Raw genomic sequence first — 12,565 nt, 5'->3', positions numbered from 1 at the left:
GGGTGTGTTTTGGAGAAGAGCTCCCACAGAAAAGTCTGGGGGCAATCTACCCCTGAACTAGCTAGTAGAGTTAAGCAAGTCATCTTGGATCTCTGTGTCACCATTTCCTCATCTGTAAATTGGGGATTACAGAACCTTCTTCCTATGGTTGCTTTAAGAATTGAACCAGGTAAAACACACTTGGGTTTTAACACAGAGTTTAATGTAGATTAAGTGTTAGTAAAGTTGCTCTTAGGCAGGTATGATGCCAGGTGTGGTGATGTAGGCTTATAATTCCAGGGCTAGGGAAGCAAAGCCAGGATTTCCAGTTTGAAGCCAGCTTGGGCTATGTAGTGAGCTCTGGGCTAGCCTGAAGTACATAGCAAGACTGTCTCAAACGAGAGATCCAGGCGCCAGTGGCTCACGTCTGAAATCCTAGCTACTCACGAGGCTGAGATCTGATGATCACAATTCAAAGGCAGCCTGGACAGGAAAGTCTGTGAGACTTTATCTCCAATAAACTACTCAGAAAAAGCCAGAAGTAGAGCGGTAACTCAACTGGTAGAAGCTGAGATCTGAAGATCCAGGTTTGAAAGGAGCCAAGACAGACAAATCTGAGACTCTTAGCTCCAATTAGCCAGCAAAAAGTCAGAAGTGAAGATGTGGCTCAAGTGGTAGAGCATCAGTATTGAGCAGAAAAAGCCAAGCATTTGTAGGATGAGACAAAACAAAACCATGAGTTCTGGGTGCCAGGAGGGCTCAAGAAATTTCACCTCCGGTCCACAGCCTCTCCTGAGCGTCCACCTGCCTCCTCAACAGCTCTCAGCAACTTCTACCTCTGCTTCCACAGCCCCAGCCACAATCAGGCTCGCTGTCCCCCAAGGCCCAGAAACACCAACATGTCCACAGTCCACAGTGAAAGCCAGGGAGGGGAGAGCAGGGAGTAAGTACCACGTGGAGGAAAACTACTGGGCTCTGTTGGTCCCAGTCCACGCTGGTGGGCTGGGTCTAAGCAAGAGGATCTGAAGGGTGTGGCAGGCCCTTCTTGAGCCACGCACTTGGCCCTAGGACTTGACCCCTGTCCAAGCTAATGGGGTATTGGGGCATGCTCCAGATCCCACTGCCCCTCTGGGACACTCCCACTCTTTGGCATCCAGAGACAGGCAGGAGGAAGGGAAAAACAGGCAACCCTTTGTGAAGAGGAGAAAAAAGGCTCCTGCTGCTGCTTCCTGGAGCCCTAGGCACTGCCACCATAGAGAGAGTCCCAGTGTAGCCTTGGAGCCCACCCACTACCGTAGCTCAGGTCCCACACTGCTGGGACCATGTGTCTAAGTATATACATTGTACCATGCTCTTGACACCAGGACACACACATCTGGCCCCTGGATTCCTCATGCCCTGCTCTGGGGGGGGATCTACCTGATAGCTGCATCTCATGTCACTTTTCTCTTGGATCATGTCTCATGAATGTCCACAGCACATTCCTGGTCCTAGCCCTTAGCAGTAAGTGTCCTAAACCTGCATTTCCGTCCATCAACTATGTCTCTGGCTCCAGGATTCATAGCCCAAGGGGGGTACAAGGTAGTTTGATACAATGGCTGAAAAGAATGGGCTCTGGGATATTCTTCAGCTCAAAAATGAAATGGTATTAACCCATCAGGGACATCCTGGATTACAAAAGTCCATCATGCAGGTGAGATGCTCAGCCCTGGGCCTAGTGTAGAATGAATGCTTTACAATGCTAAGGCCAGGTACCGGTGGCTTGTGTCTGTAATCCTAGCTACTCTAGAGGCTGAGATCTAGGATTGAGGATTAAAGCCAGCTGGGCAAGAAAGTCCATAAGACTCTTATTTCCAATTAATTATCAGAAAGCAAGAGAAGTAGAGATGTGGCTCAAGTGGTCAAGAACCAACCTTGAGTGAAAAAGCCAAGCAAAGATTCAGAGGCCCATAGGGCTGGGAAGTTGGCTCAGTGGTAGAGCGCTTGCCTTGCATGCCTGAGGCCCTGGGTTCGATTCCTCAGCACCACGTAAGCAAAAAGAGAAAAAAAACCCGGAAGTGGCGCTGTGACTCAAGTGGTACAGCGCTAGCCTTGAGCTGAAGAGTTGAGGGACAGTGCCCAGGCCCAGAGTTCAGGTCCCATGACTGGACCCAAAAAAAAAAAAAAAAAGAGTCAGAGGCCCTTAGTTTAAACCCTAGTACTGGCACATATGCAAACACACAAACACACACACACATAAAATAATAGTAATAAAATAATCATCATCATAAATAATAATAATGTTAACTAGGGCTGTTGAAATGTTCTATGTGCCGGGCTCCCTCCCACATCCCCAGCTCCTCTTGTGTATAGAACACTTTGTACACATCGGGAAAACTCAAACAACACCCTGCAAGGGCAGGGGGAGTAATCTTCCCTCTTGTACTGAGGAGAAATCCAAAGGTCAGAATACAGAAATACTTTGAGTAGGATTGTAAGCCAGAGCATGAGGCTGGGAAAAGAACAGGGATCTGGGCATTCAGAGGCAAAATAGATGAGTGGTTAGCCATGAGGTGGACAGGACACTGGCTGCAAGCAGGCACAAGGGATCCTTATGAAGTAATAAAAATGTTCTCAAGATTGGTTCTGAAGATGAGTGTATAAGCAAGACATGGTGATATACGCCTGGAATCTCAGCACTCAGGAATCTGAGGCAAGAAGATTGAGGCCACCGCCAGCCTGGGCTACTGTGTGAGACCCTATCTCAATAACACACAAACAAACCAAAAGCGGGTAGTTGTATAATTACGTTTATTAAAAATCACCACATTCAGCTGGGTGCTAGTGGCTCAAACCTGTAATCCTAGCTATTCAGGAGGCTGATCACAGTTCAAAGCCAGCCCAGGCAGACAAGTCTGAGACTCTTGTCTCCACCAGAAAATCAGAAATATCTCTGTGGCTCAAAGTGGCAGAGTGCTAGCCTTGAGTGAAAAAACTCAGGGACAGCGACCTGAGTTCAAGCCCTGCAACAGATAAAAAAAAAAAAGCCAGAAGTGGAGCATGGCTCAAGTGGTGAAGAACATAGAGAACTAGGCTTGAGTTAATAAGGCTCAGGGACAATGCCCAGGCTCTGAGCTCAAGCCCAAGACCAGCACACACACACACACACACACATACACACACACACACACACACACACACACACACACACACACACACACACACACAATCATTGGATTAATGAAAATGAGTAAAATAGATGTTACATAAATATATGTGATTTTATTTCAAAGAACTATGCAAACTATATTTTTGGAATATGGTTTCTTTACTTTTTACTATTTTGTAAACTTATCCTTCTTGTATTTTTCCTTTTTTATGTGTGTTGGTACGAGAGCTTGAACTTCTGAGCTTGAACTTCTGGCCTGGGGGCTGTACCTGAGCTTTGTGTGCTGAGGGTGTGTACTCTACCACTTGAGCCACAGCTCCACTTAGAGCTTTTTGGTGGTTAACTGGAGATACAAGTCTCACAAACTTTCCTGCCTGGGCTGGCTTTGAACAGGGATCCTCAGATGACAGCCTTTTGAGTAGCTAGAATTATAGATGGGAGTTACTGGCTGCTGTTGTTGGGGTTTTGTTTTGTTTTGGGTTTAAACGACTTTAATAGTAACAAGTAATGAGATAAAAAAATTTTCCCCAAACAAATAAAAATCCATTGGCATTATTCTCCTTTTTTTTCTTGGTCTGTTTTTGCTCATGCTGTTGATGTTTTAAAATTTATTATTGTTGTTTTTAAATAAAAGCCCCACCCTTCCCACACACCACTCTCCAAAACATTCCACAAGAGCCTTCCCTTGTCAAGCCGCCCCAGCTTGGAGCCACTAACCCCAGAAGGCAGCTGGGGAACACCTCTGGAGCTCAGGTGTGCAGAAACTCCCCTAGCATGCTCAGGCAAAGGACAGTTTCCCAGGCCACACCCCCTGCACCCAACTTGTGCATCTGAACATCTGAATGAGGCTTGATTCTAAGGCTCAGCCACCAGTAAGACCCACTCAACAAAGCCCACCACCTTCCTTTCATACGTAGGGAAACTGAGGCCAAACAGGAAAGAGCGGAAGCTTATCAAGTCTGGTGGATCAAACAGTGGGAGAGCCAAGACTGGAACTAGGGCTTCCTTCCTCTCCCTTTTCTCTTCTCCCTCCTCCTCCTTTCTTCCCACAACTCCCTGGCCCTCAATCTTCATGACTCAGACTCTGAGTCATCGCCTGGCACCAGTGGAAACTTCTTAAGAAAAACAATCCCCACACAAAGCTCCCCTGATCTGGGGAACAGGATAGGCCCAGGGGACTGGTTGGGGGTGGGGGGGAGGTACAGGGTGGAGCGGGATGCCAGGATTTTCCAGATCTCATCTCTCCTCTTGGCCACCGACTTGTGCAAGGCCCTATATTAGAAGCTTTTCCATTTAGCACTTCTCTAATTCCTCCTGCTGATGAACCAGACACCATAACAGGCACTGTCTGGTTGAATTCTCCCCAAGACCTATGACTGGCATTATCCCATTTAATTAATAGGAAAACTGAGGTTTGGAGCTGTTTAATAGGAGGCTAAATAGTTAGGAAGTGCAGAACAAGGTTTGCATTCAGGACTATTATTCTCCTCTCGCATCTTTGTTTTTGTGTGTATGTGGTGGTAGTAGGAGGTTTGAACTCGAGGCTTCATGATCTGACTTAGTTTTTTCTCACTCAAGGATGGTGCTAAGTCTCTTGAATCATTATCTCCAGTTTTTGTTTTTTTGTTTTTCATACTGGTTAATTGGAGATAGGAGTCTTTGAATTTGTCCTGGCTGGCTTCAAAGCAGTATTCTTAGATCTTGGCCTCCAGAGTCGTTAAGATTATAGGTGTGAGCGACAGGTACCCAGCCCTGGCATCTTTAAAAAAGCAGCTAAAGCCCAGAGGGTTGTGCAGATGGATATTAGATATGCAAGGTGAGTAGCGAGGGCAGGTGCTACTGCTTCCCTCCCTCCCTCCCTTCCCTCCTAGCCCTACCATGGTATGTCCTGGCCCAGTGAGGCGCACACACAAGGAACACCATCATGGCTCAAGCTGCTGTGGGCAGTGGGAAGTCCACAAAAGGTGAGCATTAGAGCAGAGCCTTGAAGGATGAACCCAGCTTTGTCTTTGCAGGCACAGGAAGTGGTAAGCAGGTAGAGGGTGGCTGGGAGGTGTGGTCTGTGCAAGGGAGAGGTGTGGCCGGATGAGAGGGCAGGCAGGTGGGAAGGAGGCCCTGCTACCATTGCTGCGGTCCTAGACTGTGAGGAGTGGGGACATGCAGGAAGAGAACAAGGCCGGACCAGGACTCATCTCTTTAGATCTGCCTGGTGACTGAACTGGGAAGTTAGGAGTGGGGCTTTCCTTCTATATGCCTCCATGTCCCTCTTCCTAGCAGTCTTCAGGGGGTACCCCAATTCTCTTTTTGCTCACCTGTGGGTCCCAAGGGCTTCTTCCTCTGCCACGGCTGGGCTGAGTGGAAGAAAGGCGGTGACCTCCTAACACAGGCCAACCTAATTCCATCAGCCTATAAATACGAGCCTGTGGCTTTGTCCAAAATAGCTGTGCCAAGTCCAACACCACAGGCACCAGGGGCACACACAGTTCTGGAAATGATCCTCCTCCCCAACACAATGAAACACCAAAACTTCCTCAGGAACCCAGTGTCATGCTCCACTATATTTTCTGAAGGGTGAGGTGGGTTTGAGGGGGAAAAGTCCCACCTGCCTACTGCTGATACCAAAGCTGGGCCTGGGTCTCTTTTCTGCTCCTCACCCTCTGTGGACCATGGGCCAGCCATTCCCTCTCTCTCTCTCTCTGGACCTCAGTTTCCTCAAATGTGAACTAAAAAGTCAGATGTATATCCTCAGGCAGAATGTTCCCTAGTGTTGTCTGAAGGTAGCCTCTGCCACTTGAGGACCATTTTACTGTTCCTCTCTCCCTATTCAACTTGAGAATTCATTTCACTAATGAATCTATCTTATAACACTAGTGATCAAACCTAGATCCTTGTGCATGGAGTGTAAGCACTCTCCCTCTGAGCTATATATCCCTGGCCCTTGACTTTTTGAGACAAAAATCAACTAAATAGTCCAGGCTGGCTTTGAACTCACAATCCTCCTCTTCAGTCTCCCACATGCAGGGATTACAGGTGTTACCTGACCACTCTGGACAATGAAAATTGGTCTTTTTTTTTTCTTTGGTCAGTCATAGGGCTTGAATTTTGGGCCTGGGCACTGTCTCTCAGCTCCTCAGCTCCTTAGCTCAAGGCTAGCGCTTTACCACTTGAGCCACAGCACCACTTCCACTTTTCTGAGTGGTTTATTGGAGATAAGAGTCTCACAGACTTTCCTGCCCAGGCTGGCTTTGAACCATGATCCTCAAATCTCAGCCTCTTAAGTAGCTAAGATTACAGGCGTGAGCCGCTGGTACCCAGCATGGTCATGTTTTTTAAACTGGAACTGCAATGGGCTAAAGAAAAATGAATGAGTCCACAGTTTTGTGAATCACTGACCCTACAGGGGACCTAGATTCCGCCATAAGATGAAGATGTTTGGTGGGATGATGCTCACAGGTCTATGTTCATTCTTTAAATTCACTTTCTCATTTAGTGTTTTTGAGAAACCTGCAAGCTGGCATGATACACTCATCTTGTGCTAGTGCTGGCAAGAGAGGTACAAATAGGCCAGTCCAGACCCCTGTGCTTGGCCTGAGCCAGATATCAATGCTAAAGACATTTCCACCCCATCCATGTCCCCTAGAGGCCTTCGTGAGGGCTGCTCAAGATGTCCACATATTTATGGTCCAAAAGAAGAGCTCCCCGAGGAGCAGCTGATGACAGACTGAGCTGTAAACAGCCAACAAAGATATCAAAATGAACTGGCTGTCCCGTGACTGTGCACAGGCGACAGACTTCACTTCCCTGTCTTCTCCCTCACCCCCACTTCATGGCAAGGAACAGAGGCAGAGATGGATTGAAGACCTTGTTAAGCGGCACACAGGAATCCAGGTCAGAGCTGGCTACAGGCTCAGACCTACTGTCCTAACCACACCCAGGCTGTAGTGTGGACAATGCAGGCCTTTGGCCAGCAGGGGCAGAATGGAGCAAGGATAAGGAACAAGGGCCAGACATGAGGATTTTGCTCTGTGAGTGTTAATGAGGGTTGGTTGGTGGGGTCAGCGAGAGTGAAAAGGCTTTACCTGTGACATTCATTGTCTCCAGCCAGCTTCCAGCACAGAGCACTTCTGCTCCACACTTTCAGATTGAAATCCCATCATTCAAGTCATTCCTCAGCTCAAGACTCATTCATGCCAGGCACTGGTGGCTCACACCTGTAATCCTAGCTACTCAGGAGGCTGAGATCTGAGGATTGTGGTTCAAAGACAGCCGGGGTAGGAAAGTCCATGAGACTCTTATCTCCAGTTAACTACCAGAAAACCAGAAGTGGCACTGTGGCTCAAGTGGTAGAGCACTAGTCTTGAGCTGAATTGCTGAGGGACAGTGCCCAGGCCCAGAGTTCAAGCCCCACAACCAACAAAAATAAAAGACCCAACCATGGCTCCAAGGCATCCAGAAGATGAAGGCCTGATTTTCAAGGCCTTTCCCAACCTCTTTCTCCCTGTCATTATCTCTGTCACTTCTCCATGCACACTTCATTCACTAATTCCCAAGTACAGAGGGCTTCTCTGAGCAGCCAGGCCTTTGCATATTCCCCTCTAACCCAAAGTGCCTGTGTCCCCATCCTCAGGCCAGTATGTATCACTCCAGGATGAAGAGCTCTCAATGGCTCTCTAGGCCCGTTGGCACTTATCACTGTGTACTCTGGGCCTCAGTTTACCTCCCTCTCCAGAGCAGAAGTCAGAGAGGGTTTGGCTGGTAAGTGTAGAACCCAGCCGGCACAGATGGTGTACACCTGTAATCCCAGTTACTCAGAAAGCTGAGATTTGAGAATTGTGGTTCAAAGTCAGTCAATTCTTATCTCTAATAAACTACTAAAAAAAAAGATAAATACATAAAAGGTAGAAGTAGAGCTGTGGCTCAGGTGATAAAGCACTAGCCTTGAGCAAAAGAAGCTTCAAGGACAGTGCCTCGGTCCTGAGTTCAAGCCCCAGGACCAGCACACACACACACACACACACACACACACACACACACACGCACACACACCAGAACTGAAAGAATCCTGGGATTCACATTTCCCAGGACTAACATCACCAGGCCTCATACCAGGCAGTGTCAGGACACCTGGGTTTGGAAAAACCCAACATGACATCCTCAGCGTTCATCAGGCTGGTCCCTGGTCCTGTCTCTTTTAAGGGTTCTACTAATTAAGTCTCTCCATGGTTCCCAGTGGCCAGCCTAAAATGTAAATTCAAGAGCAGCATGATCTGGCCAGTCCTGTGTTCTCTGTGCTGCAGCAAGCCTCCCTTCCCTGCTCATTCTGCCATCCCTTGCTCCCTCTTCAAGGCTCTGTCTTGAGAGAGGTTTCTCTGTCTGTCCAGACAAGACAACCCCCCCTTCAACACACCCACCCCAAACTGCTTCCATAGCCCATCATTTCCTTCACAGCCTAAGTCAGAATGAATCTATGATGCCAGTAATTCTACTGTACCACTCAGGTAAGACAGAAAAGTTCCATCCTTTGCTGATTCTCCAGTACCCAGATTTAGCCTAAATACCTATCAAATTAATTCATGAATGAATAGAAGAGTGAATGAATGAATCTATTTCTATAACTCAACACAAAAAATGATCAGAATACTGAGAACATTTGAGGCAGAAAAACAGGACTCTAAGGTCAGAAAGGTAGAAGATGATCAATATCTCTGGCCATAAAGGAAAGACAAATCAAAACAACACTGAGATTTCACTTTACCCCAGGTAGAAGAGCCATTATCAAGGCTACAGACAATAACAGATTATGGCAGGGATACAGCCAAAAGGGAACTCTAATATACTGTTTAGGAATGTAAATGTTCAGCCACTATAGAAAGCAGCCCTCAAAAGGGTCCTCAAAAACTAAACACAGGGGCTGGGAAGGTGGCTCAGTGGTATAGCGCTTGCCTTGCATGCCTGAGGCCCTGGGTTCAATTCCTCACCACATAAGCAAAAAGAAAAAAGCCAGAAGTGGCGCTGTGGCTCAAGTGGTAGAGCGCTAGCCTTGAGCTGAAGAGCTGAGGGACAACGCCCAGGCCCAGAGCAGGCCTCACGACCGGACCCCCCCCCCCCCCCAAAAAAAAAAAACTAAACATAGAACTACCTAATGACCCAGCAATCCCATTCTTGGATATGTATCTAAAAAATTACAAACTAGAATACAATAAAGCCACCAGCACAACCATGCTCACTGAAGTAATATTCACCATAACCAAAGTATGGAATCAGCTCAGATGGCCCTCAATGGAGAATGGATCAAAAAGTGTGGTATATACACAGTGGAATTTTATTGTGGCATTAGAAAGAATGATATTACATTGTTTGCAAAAAAATAAATGGAAGCACTTGGAAAGAGCCATGTAAACTCAGGCTCAGAGAGACAAAGAATAATTTTTTTCTCATACGTGGAAGCTAGAAATTAATTTATAAATATATAAATAAATACTTTGGGGTGGTATTCAAGTATACATAAATATATTAATTAAAATATGGCATATTCAGCTGGACACTGGCAGTTCATGCCTATAATTCTAGCTACTCAAGAGGCTGAAATCAGAGGATCGTGGTTTGAAGCCAGCCTAGGCAGGAAAGCCTGTGAGGCTCATCTCCAGTGAACTACTGAGAAAAAGCTGGAAGTGAGGCTGTGGCTCAAGTGATAGAGTGCTAGCCTTGAGTACAGAGAGGCTCAAGGACACACCCACGTCCTGAGTTCAAGCCCAGGACTAGCAAAAAAAAAAAAAAGTAGATTCAGGGGAGAATTCAAATGGTGTAATTCTTTATAAAGGCTCATACTGCAACAAAATAAACATCAGGAAATGGGTATTCAAAGAGGAGTGGAGTGGAATCAAGAGAGAGGAGTGGACAAATGAAGAGAAGGCACGAGAATGCAATCATCAAGTTCAAAGCATATCCTACAAAATTAAGAAAAGGAAGGGAAGAGGTGGGTTGAGAGGGATGGGAGAGAAAGTTGAAAGGGGTGACAATGATCAAGATACACTGTACTCATGAACTGCTTTGTTGAAAGGTAATTCCTCTGTGCAACTACTTAAAAATAATATTAAAAAAAAAAAAAAGAAAGGTAGAAGAAAAGGTAATCAATGCTAGCTTCTCCAAAGCAGATGAAGAGCGTCTAGATTCCCATGCACCTAAGATGGAGGCCAAGAAAACCTGAGGGTTTGGTCCTGGGGCTGCTTGGTTGAACCCAAGCCCATGAAGGTCGGTGTGAGATGGGGATACGGAAGGGGGAAGAGGACCAAACACACAGAACTCTCAGGTAATGGGGCCTAAGGCTGGCCTACAACCCTTCAGGATCTGCAGAGCTGGGACAGGCAAGAGATGCGGTCCCAGGTGCCACCATCAGCAAAAGCACTGGCAGCGTGGAGCAGAGCTGCCAGGCACTCCTCATTGACAGGCAGGGCAGGAACGAGGCAAAAAGGGGAAAGATTAGGCAGATAGGGAGAGACGGTGATCCCCATGCCCCCCCCAAAAAAGAACATCCTTTCCTCTTCCTGGGGGACCCTGGAAAGCTGAGATAAACCCTAAGGGAAGCAATGCCCCTAACCACCAGGAAACAAACAGACTATCTAGTTTGTACTCTCTTCCTCCCCCCGCCCTCCTTGACTGGGAAGCAGGTGGAGAGGACTTACACCGCATGCGTGGCCCTCCCAGCCGAGAATCTGTTTGGACTCAAACCAACCGACCGACAGTGAAGAGGCTCTCTGCACCTTCTCTCACTTTCACGTACACTTTGCCTCTGTTCCCACTTTTCCTGCCTCATAATTCTTTATGTGGTGGAGAAAAGAAAAGGACTCAAGACTCCTGGAACAGAGGCACCATCTCCAACAGTGTCTAAAATTCCTTGGGCCTTCTAGGGATCCCTGGCTCTGAGGACAAAGTTCCCTAGAGACCTTCAGATGGATTATCATGTCAGCTTTGGGAAAGAGGAACAGCCTGGGCCATGGTTGGCTTGTGCTCCACCAGGAAGCTCTATATAAAGTCATTCTCTTCCCTTGTTGGTAGCCAGCCACAGAGTTGGTGATAGGTGCTCTCCAGGCTCTCTCCATGCTTAGAAATTCAACTTTGACCAAAAGGGGAAAATAATGCACCCATCTTTCAGGTGGAGAAACTGAGGGCCAGCTGGACTGAGAAAAAAGAATTGCTTGGCTTTCAGCCCAAGATTCTGCAATGGTCCCCACTTCCCAGCCAACTTCAGCTCTCACTTGGAAATCAGGTTGACCAGGCTGGGAAGGTGGCTCAGTGGTAGAGGGCTTGCCTTGCATGCCTGAGGCCCTGGGTTCAATTCCTCAGCACCACATAAGCAAAAATAAAAAAGCTGGAAGTGGCACTGTGGTAAAGCGCTAGCCTTGAGCTGAAGAGCTGAGGGACAGCGCCCAGGCCCAGAGTTCAGGCCCCACAACCGGACCCAAAAAAAAAAAGAAATCAGGTTGACCCCACCCTGCCACCAGCCAGGTGGAGGTGACTCATCCAGAGTCCCTGACTCATACTTTTCAGTCAACAAGCCCAAGCCAAGGACCTGGTGGCCACTCCCAGCTTTTCTCACCTTTCCACAACCTACATTGAGCATTCCTGCCCTTCCTTCCCTCCCCCTCACACCCCCCCTCCAAGTATTTACAGAGTAGCCTAGAGAGGGAAAGTGACTTTCCTGAAGTCAGGAAGCAAGCAAGCAGCACAGCCAGGGTGGGGCCAGGCATCTGGCCACCCAACCCAGTCCTTGTCTCTGCCTGGATGGCCCGCCCACCCTGGCCTGGATTCCTCTTGAGGGTGGTAAGGAGGAAATGTGGTCAGGTACAGGGTAGGCCATAATTGTGTTGGGGGGGGAGGTTGGAGCTCCTCTTGAGTCCCCTGAGACCACCAGCAGCTGCTTCCACCCTGAAGGCCTTCTAGTGGACTCCAGTGGTCCTCAGTGGACTTCACCTGGGCATAAGATGACGATAACAGATGTCTACCTTGTTCTACCTACCTCCCAGGGCTGGACAAAGAGAAGAGGTGCTCTGTGGAGGAGGGGCTGTAGCTGTGATGGAAGTACTTCACAACAGAAATCAGTAGTACCTAGAAAAGAACCCAAGAATCTCCATGTCAGGGTTAAAGGTCAGCTAGCCAAATCCCCATTTGGTATTTCAGTCTCTACTTACATACCAGCTGCCAGCCCTGTGGGGATGACCTAGAGCGGGTCCGCACACCTGTTTCCTAACGACTCCTCAGAGCCTGGAAGGCAGTGATCATGACCTTGAACGCTGTAAGTGTTCACAACTGTGCACCCTCTTTCTTCCAGCTCTTCCTAACCCAAAGGTGCCATTTTCTCTCACCCTCTTCTCGCATGCACTGGATGAACCCTGTCTCTACCATCAGTAGAAGGCCCTGGATTGGCCATTCAGGCAAGTT

The 12,565-nt window shown here is 47.8% G+C and overlaps 1 protein-coding gene across 2 annotated transcripts in view; it reads right to left on the bottom strand.

Moving 5' to 3' along the window:
* Nucleotides 1–12,565, bottom strand: part of Gsn (gelsolin) — a 57,913-nt gene that overhangs the window by 32,381 nt on the left and 12,967 nt on the right. For both annotated transcript variants that reach the window (XM_042678616.1, XM_042678618.1), the window contains exon 2: nt 12,144–12,232. The gene's annotated coding sequence lies outside the window, so the exon portion shown is untranslated. The remainder of the gene's footprint in view (nt 1–12,143; nt 12,233–12,565) is intronic.

Source organism: Dipodomys spectabilis, unplaced genomic scaffold (genome assembly GCF_019054845.1).
Source record: "Dipodomys spectabilis isolate Male_0828 unplaced genomic scaffold, ASM1905484v1 ptg000046l, whole genome shotgun sequence".
Classification (NCBI taxonomy): Eukaryota; Metazoa; Chordata; class Mammalia; order Rodentia; family Heteromyidae; genus Dipodomys; species Dipodomys spectabilis.
Note: the sequence above shows the minus strand (reverse complement) of the source record. Positions and strands in the feature narration are given on the sequence as shown.